This window comes from Gadus chalcogrammus, chromosome 12 (genome assembly GCF_026213295.1).
Source record: "Gadus chalcogrammus isolate NIFS_2021 chromosome 12, NIFS_Gcha_1.0, whole genome shotgun sequence".
Classification (NCBI taxonomy): domain Eukaryota; kingdom Metazoa; phylum Chordata; class Actinopteri; order Gadiformes; family Gadidae; genus Gadus; species Gadus chalcogrammus.
In genome coordinates, this window is record NC_079423.1 from 8,593,574 (window position 1) to 8,601,073 (window position 7,500).

The window sequence follows — 7,500 nt, forward strand, 5'->3', positions numbered from 1 at the left end:
CCTGGTTAGTACTTGGATGGGAGACCGCCTGGGAATACCAGGTGCTGTAAGATTTTTCTTTTTCAACTCGAGCTCATTGCCTCCGTGGCCTACCGTGGCGTACCGTGACCTGATGTTTACTGCCAACCGCTTTGGAGGATTTAAGCAACATACAAAAACTGACAACGTCTCTCAAAACTATTTTTGTGAAACATGAGGACAGTATAGTGATACTGCCAGCAGGGAGCACCAGAGAGCTGAACCGACAGTTGTACATTTCTTAAACTTTCACCAACACAAACACGCACGCTCACTTCAGATCATGGGAGGACGTCAAAAAATCACCACCCATTCTCTGACACTTTAACCGTTAACCTTGGTTCAAACATTTAACATCACACGCACACGCAGTGTATTTCAGATAATTAATGAATTCAGATGTCACAATGATCGTTTACATGGATAAGGAGTCCTACTGAATCAATTACTGCCGTTTATATCTAACTAATGATTGTTTTTGTAAGAGTGTAACGTCGAGCCTCAGCAGCTTTCTCACTCCTTATGTGCTACTGTATAAAACCTGGTTTTGCGCCTGCACTAATTGCTTACGGCCATACCACCCTGAACACGCCCGATCTCGTCTGATCTCGGAAGCTAAGCAGGGTCGGGCCTGGTTAGTACTTGGATGGGAGACCGCCTGGGAATACCAGGTGCTGTAAGCTTTTTCTTTTTCAACTCGAGCTCATTGACTCCGTGGCGTACCGTGACCTGATGTTTACTGCCAACCGCTTTGGAGGATTTAAGCAACATACAAAAACTGACAACGTCTCTCAAAACTATTTTTGTGAAACATGAGGACAGTATAGTGATACTGCCAGCAGGGAGCACCAGAGAGCTGAACCGACAGTTGTACATTTCTTAAACTTTCACCAACACAAACACGCACGCTCACTTCAGATCATGGGAGGACGTCAAAAAATCACCACCCATTCTCTGACACTTTAACCGTTAACCTTGGTTCAAACATTTAACATCACACGCACACGCAGTGTATTTCAGATAATTAATGAATTCAGATGTCACAATGATCGTTTACATGGATAAGGAGTCCTACTGAATCAATTACTGCCGTTTATATCTAACTAATGATTGTTTTTGTAAGAGTGTAACGTCGAGCCTCAGCAGCTTTCTCACTCCTTATGTGCTACTGTATAAAACCTGGTTTTGCGCCTGCACTAATTGCTTACGGCCATACCACCCTGAACACGCCCGATCTCGTCTGATCTCGGAAGCTAAGCAGGGTCGGGCCTGGTTAGTACTTGGATGGGAGACCGCCTGGGAATACCAGGTGCTGTAAGCTTTTTCTTTTTCAACTCGAGCTCATTGACTCCGTGGCCTACCGTGGCGTACCGTGACCTGATGTTTACTGCCAACCGCTTTGGAGGATTTAAGCAACATACAAAAACTGACAACGTCTCTCAAAACTATTTTTGTGAAACATGAGGACAGTATAGTGATACTGCCAGCAGGGAGCACCAGAGAGCTGAACCGACAGTTGTACATTTCTTAAACTTTCACCAACACAAACACGCACGCTCACTTCAGATCATGGGAGGACGTCAAAAAATCACCACCCATTCTCTGACACTTTAACCGTTAACCTTGGTTCAAACATTTAACATCACACGCACACGCAGTGTATTTCAGATAATTAATGAATTCAGATGTCACAATGATCGTTTACATGGATAAGGAGTCCTACTGAATCAATTACTGCCGTTTATATCTAACTAATGATTGTTTTTGTAAGAGTGTAACGTCGAGCCTCAGCAGCTTTCTCACTCCTTATGTGCTACTGTATAAAACCTGGTTTTGCGCCTGCACTAATTGCTTACGGCCATACCACCCTGAACACGCCCGATCTCGTCTGATCTCGGAAGCTAAGCAGGGTCGGGCCTGGTTAGTACTTGGATGGGAGCCTGCCTGGGAATACCAGGTGCTGTAAGCTTTTTCTTTTTCAACTCGAGCTCATTGACTCCGTGGCCTACCGTGGCGTACCGTGACCTGATGTTTACTGCCAACCGCTTTGGAGGATTTAAGCAACATACAAAAACTGACAACGTCTCTCAAAACTATTTTTGTGAAACATGAGGACAGTATAGTGATACTGCCAGCAGGGAGCACCAGAGAGCTGAACCGACAGTTGTACATTTCTTAAACTTTCACCAACACAAACACGCACGCTCACTTCAGATCATGGGAGGACGTCAAAAAATCACCACCCATTCTCTGACACTTTAACCGTTAACCTTGGTTCAAACATTTAACATCACACGCACACGCAGTGTATTTCAGATAATTAATGAATTCAGATGTCACAATGATCGTTTACATGGATAAGGAGTCCTACTGAATCAATTACTGCCGTTTATATCTAACTAATGATTGTTTTTGTAAAGAGTGTAACGTCGAGCCTCAGCAGCTTTCTCACTCCTTATGTGCTACTGTATAAAACCTGGTTTTGCGCCTGCACTAATTGCTTACGGCCATACCACCCTGAACACGCCCGATCTCGTCTGATCTCGGAAGCTAAGCAGGGTCGGGCCTGGTTAGTACTTGGATGGGAGACCGCCTGGGAATACCAGGTGCTGTAAGCTTTTTCTTTTTCAACTCGAGCTCATTGACTCCGTGGCCTACCGTGGCGTACCGTGACCTGATGTTTACTGCCAACCGCTTTGGAGGATTTAAGCAACATACAAAAACTGACAACGTCTCTCAAAACTATTTTTGTGAAACATGAGGACAGTATAGTGATACTGCCAGCAGGGAGCACCAGAGAGCTGAACCGACAGTTGTACATTTCTTAAACTTTCACCAACACAAACACGCACGCTCACTTCAGATCATGGGAGGACGTCAAAAAATCACCACCCATTCTCTGACACTTTAACCGTTAACCTTGGTTCAAACATTTAACATCACACGCACACGCAGTGTATTTCAGATAATTAATGAATTCAGATGTCACAATGATCGTTTACATGGATAAGGAGTCCTACTGAATCAATTACTGCCGTTTATATCTAACTAATGATTGTTTTTGTAAAAGTGTAACGTCGAGCCTCAGCAGCTTTCTCACTCCTTATGTGCTACTGTATAAAACCTGGTTTTGCGCCTGCACTAATTGCTTACGGCCATACCACCCTGAACACGCCCGATCTCGTCTGACTCGGAAGCTAAGCAGGGTCGGGCCTGGTTAGTACTTGGATGGGAGACCGCCTGGGAATACCAGGTGCTGTAAGCTTTTTCTTTTTCAACTCGAGCTCATTGCCTCCGTGGCCTACCGTGGCGTACCGTGACCTGATGTTTACTGCCAACCGCTTTGGAGGATTTAAGCAACATACAAAAACTGACAACGTCTCTCAAAACTATTTTTGTGAAACATGAGGACAGTATAGTGATACTGCCAGCAGGGAGCACCAGAGAGCTGAACCGACAGTTGTACATTTCTTAAACTTTCACCAACACAAACACGCACGCTCACTTCAGATCATGGGAGGACGTCAAAAAATCACCACCCATTCTCTGACACTTTAACCGTTAACCTTGGTTCAAACATTTAACATCACACGCACACGCAGTGTATTTCAGATAATTAATGAATTCAGATGTCACAATGATCGTTTACATGGATAAGGAGTCCTACTGAATCAATTACTGCCGTTTATATCTAACTAATGATTGTTTTTGTAAGAGTGTAACGTCGAGCCTCAGCAGCTTTCTCACTCCTTATGTGCTACTGTATAAAACCTGGTTTTGCGCCTGCACTAATTGCTTACGGCCATACCACCCTGAACACGCCCGATCTCGTCTGATCTCGGAAGCTAAGCAGGGTCGGGCCTGGTTAGTACTTGGATGGGAGACCGCCTGGGAATACCAGGTGCTGTAAGCTTTTTCTTTTTCAACTCGAGCTCATTGACTCCGTGGCGTACCGTGACCTGATGTTTACTGCCAACCGCTTTGGAGGATTTAAGCAACATACAAAAACTGACAACGTCTCTCAAAACTATTTTTGTGAAACATGAGGACAGTATAGTGATACTGCCAGCAGGGAGCACCAGAGAGCTGAACCGACAGTTGTACATTTCTTAAACTTTCACCAACACAAACACGCACGCTCACTTCAGATCATGGGAGGACGTCAAAAAATCACCACCCATTCTCTGACACTTTAACCGTTAACCTTGGTTCAAACATTTAACATCACACGCACACGCAGTGTATTTCAGATAATTAATGAATTCAGATGTCACAATGATCGTTTACATGGATAAGGAGTCCTACTGAATCAATTACTGCCGTTTATATCTAACTAATGATTGTTTTTGTAAGAGTGTAACGTCGAGCCTCAGCAGCTTTCTCACTCCTTATGTGCTACTGTATAAAACCTGGTTTTGCGCCTGCACTAATTGCTTACGGCCATACCACCCTGAACACGCCCGATCTCGTCTGATCTCGGAAGCTAAGCAGGGTCGGGCCTGGTTAGTACTTGGATGGGAGACCGCCTGGGAATACCAGGTGCTGTAAGCTTTTTCTTTTTCAACTCGAGCTCATTGACTCCGTGGCGTACCGTGACCTGATGTTTACTGCCAACCGCTTTGGAGGATTTAAGCAACATACAAAAACTGACAACGTCTCTCAAAACTGTTTTTGTGAAACATGAGGACAGTATAGTGATACTGCCAGCAGGGAGCACCAGAGAGCTGAACCGACAGTTGTACATTTCTTAAACTTTCACCAACACAAACAAGCACGCTCACTTCAGATCATGGGAGGACGTCAAAAAATCACCACCCATTCTCTGACACTTTAACCGTTAACCTTGGTTCAAACATTTAACATCACACGCACACGCAGTGTATTTCAGATAATTAATGAATTCAGATGTCACAATGATCGTTTACATGGATAAGGAGTCCTACTGAATCAATTACTGCCGTTTATATCTAACTAATGATTGTTTTTGTAAAAGTGTAACGTCGAGCCTCAGCAGCTTTCTCACTCCTTATGTGCTACTGTATAAAACCTGGTTTTGCGCCTGCACTAATTGCTTACGGCCATACCACCCTGAACACGCCCGATCTCGTCTGATCTCGGAAGCTAAGCAGGGTCGGGCCTGGTTAGTACTTGGATGGGAGACCGCCTGGGAATACCAGGTGCTGTAAGCTTTTTCTTTTTCAACTCGAGCTCATTGCCTCCGTGGCCTACCGTGGCGTACCGTGACCTGATGTTTACTGCCAACCGCTTTGGAGGATTTAAGCAACATACAAAAACTGACAACGTCTCTCAAAACTATTTTTGTGAAACATGAGGACAGTATAGTGATACTGCCAGCAGGGAGCACCAGAGAGCTGAACCGACAGTTGTACATTTCTTAAACTTTCACCAACACAAACACGCACGCTCACTTCAGATCATGGGAGGACGTCAAAAATCACCACCCATTCTCTGACACTTTAACCGTTAACCTTGGTTCAAACATTTAACATCACACGCACACGCAGTGTATTTCAGATAATTAATGAATTCAGATGTCACAATGATCGTTTACATGGATAAGGAGTCCTACTGAATCAATTACTGCCGTTTATATCTAACTAATGATTGTTTTTGTAAGAGTGTAACGTCGAGCCTCAGCAGCTTTCTCACTCCTTATGTGCTACTGTATAAAACCTGGTTTTGCGCCTGCACTAATTGCTTACGGCCATACCACCCTGAACACGCCCGATCTCGTCTGATCTCGGAAGCTAAGCAGGGTCGGGCATGGTTAGTACTTGGATGGGAGACCGCCTGGGAATACCAGGTGCTGTAAGCTTTTTCTTTTTCAACTCGAGCTCATTGCCTCCGTGGCCTACCGTGGCGTACCGTGACCTGATGTTTACTGCCAACCGCTTTGGAGGATTTAAGCAACATACAAAAACTGACAACGTCTCTCAAAACTATTTTTGTGAAACATGAGGACAGTATAGTGATACTGCCAGCAGGGAGCACCAGAGAGCTGAACCGACAGTTGTACATTTCTTAAACTTTCACCAACACAAACACGCACGCTCACTTCAGATCATGGGAGGACGTCAAAAAATCACCACCCATTCTCTGACACTTTAACCGTTAACCTTGGTTCAAACATTTAACATCACACGCACACGCAGTGTATTTCAGATAATTAATGAATTCAGATGTCACAATGATCGTTTACATGGATAAGGAGTCCTACTGAATCAATTACTGCCGTTTATATCTAACTAATGATTGTTTTTGTAAAGTGTAACGTCGAGCCTCAGCAGCTTTCTCACTCCTTATGTGCTACTGTATAAAACCTGGTTTTGCGCCTGCACTAATTGCTTACGGCCATACCACCCTGAACACGCCCGATCTCGTCTGATCTCGGAAGCTAAGCAGGGTCGGGCCTGGTTAGTACTTGGATGGGAGACCGCCTGGGAATACCAGGTGCTGTAAGCTTTTTCTTTTTCAACTCGAGCTCATTGACTCCGTGGCGTACCGTGACCTGATGTTTACTGCCAACCGCTTTGGAGGATTTAAGCAACATACAAAAACTGACAACGTCTCTCAAAACTATTTTTGTGAAACATGAGGACAGTATAGTGATACTGCCAGCAGGGAGCACCAGAGAGCTGAACCGACAGTTGTACATTTCTTAAACTTTCACCAACACAAACACGCACGCTCACTTCAGATCATGGGAGGACGTCAAAAAATCACCACCCATTCTCTGACACTTTAACCGTTAACCTTGGTTCAAACATTTAACATCACACGCACACGCAGTGTATTTCAGATAATTAATGAATTCAGATGTCACAATGATCGTTTACATGGATAAGGAGTCCTACTGAATCAATTACTGCCGTTTATATCTAACTAATGATTGTTTTTGTAAGAGTGTAACGTCGAGCCTCAGCAGCTTTCTCACTCCTTATGTGCTACTGTATAAAACCTGGTTTTGCGCCTGCACTAATTGCTTACGGCCATACCACCCTGAACACGCCCGATCTCGTCTGATCTCGGAAGCTAAGCAGGGTCGGGCCTGGTTAGTACTTGGATGGGAGACCGCCTGGGAATACCAGGTGCTGTAAGCTTTTTCTTTTTCAACTCGAGCTCATTGACTCCGTGGCGTACCGTGACCTGATGTTTACTGCCAACCGCTTTGGAGGATTTAAGCAACATACAAAAACTGACAACGTCTCTCAAAACTATTTTTGTGAAACATGAGGACAGTATAGTGATACTGCCAGCAGGGAGCACCAGAGAGCTGAACCGACAGTTGTACATTTCTTAAACTTTCACCAACACAAACACGCACGCTCACTTCAGATCATGGGAGGACGTCAAAAAATCACCACCCATTCTCTGACACTTTAACCGTTAACCTTGGTTCAAACATTTAACATCACACGCACACGCAGTGTATTTCAGATAATTAATGAATTCAGATGTCAC

General features: G+C 44.4%; 11 non-coding genes across 11 annotated transcripts; all 11 read left to right on the plus strand.

Annotated features, from left to right (window-relative positions):
* The first annotated feature begins 582 nt into the window (after positions 1 to 582).
* LOC130397360 (5S ribosomal RNA) lies at positions 583 to 701 on the plus strand. The gene has a single exon (XR_008899952.1). It is a non-coding gene; the product is annotated as a 5S ribosomal RNA (ribosomal RNA).
* Positions 702 to 1,220: 519 nt separating this feature from the next.
* LOC130397361 (5S ribosomal RNA) lies at positions 1,221 to 1,339 on the plus strand. Its single transcript, XR_008899953.1, has one exon. It is a non-coding gene; the product is annotated as a 5S ribosomal RNA (ribosomal RNA).
* A 529-nt stretch (positions 1,340 to 1,868) lies between these two features.
* LOC130400972 (5S ribosomal RNA) lies at positions 1,869 to 1,987 on the plus strand. The gene has a single exon (XR_008903437.1). It is a non-coding gene; the product is annotated as a 5S ribosomal RNA (ribosomal RNA).
* Positions 1,988 to 2,517: 530 nt separating this feature from the next.
* On the plus strand, positions 2,518 to 2,636 carry LOC130397362 (5S ribosomal RNA). Its single transcript, XR_008899954.1, has one exon. It is a non-coding gene; the product is annotated as a 5S ribosomal RNA (ribosomal RNA).
* Positions 2,637 to 3,165: 529 nt separating this feature from the next.
* Positions 3,166 to 3,283, plus strand: LOC130394029 (5S ribosomal RNA). The gene has a single exon (XR_008897227.1). It is a non-coding gene; the product is annotated as a 5S ribosomal RNA (ribosomal RNA).
* A 529-nt stretch (positions 3,284 to 3,812) lies between these two features.
* On the plus strand, positions 3,813 to 3,931 carry LOC130397363 (5S ribosomal RNA). The gene has a single exon (XR_008899955.1). It is a non-coding gene; the product is annotated as a 5S ribosomal RNA (ribosomal RNA).
* Positions 3,932 to 4,450: 519 nt separating this feature from the next.
* LOC130397364 (5S ribosomal RNA) lies at positions 4,451 to 4,569 on the plus strand. Its single transcript, XR_008899956.1, has one exon. It is a non-coding gene; the product is annotated as a 5S ribosomal RNA (ribosomal RNA).
* A 519-nt stretch (positions 4,570 to 5,088) lies between these two features.
* Positions 5,089 to 5,207, plus strand: LOC130397365 (5S ribosomal RNA). The gene has a single exon (XR_008899957.1). It is a non-coding gene; the product is annotated as a 5S ribosomal RNA (ribosomal RNA).
* Positions 5,208 to 5,735: 528 nt separating this feature from the next.
* On the plus strand, positions 5,736 to 5,854 carry LOC130400632 (5S ribosomal RNA). The gene has a single exon (XR_008903110.1). It is a non-coding gene; the product is annotated as a 5S ribosomal RNA (ribosomal RNA).
* A 528-nt stretch (positions 5,855 to 6,382) lies between these two features.
* On the plus strand, positions 6,383 to 6,501 carry LOC130397366 (5S ribosomal RNA). The gene has a single exon (XR_008899958.1). It is a non-coding gene; the product is annotated as a 5S ribosomal RNA (ribosomal RNA).
* A 519-nt stretch (positions 6,502 to 7,020) lies between these two features.
* On the plus strand, positions 7,021 to 7,139 carry LOC130397367 (5S ribosomal RNA). The gene has a single exon (XR_008899959.1). It is a non-coding gene; the product is annotated as a 5S ribosomal RNA (ribosomal RNA).
* Positions 7,140 to 7,500: the final 361 nt, after the last annotated feature.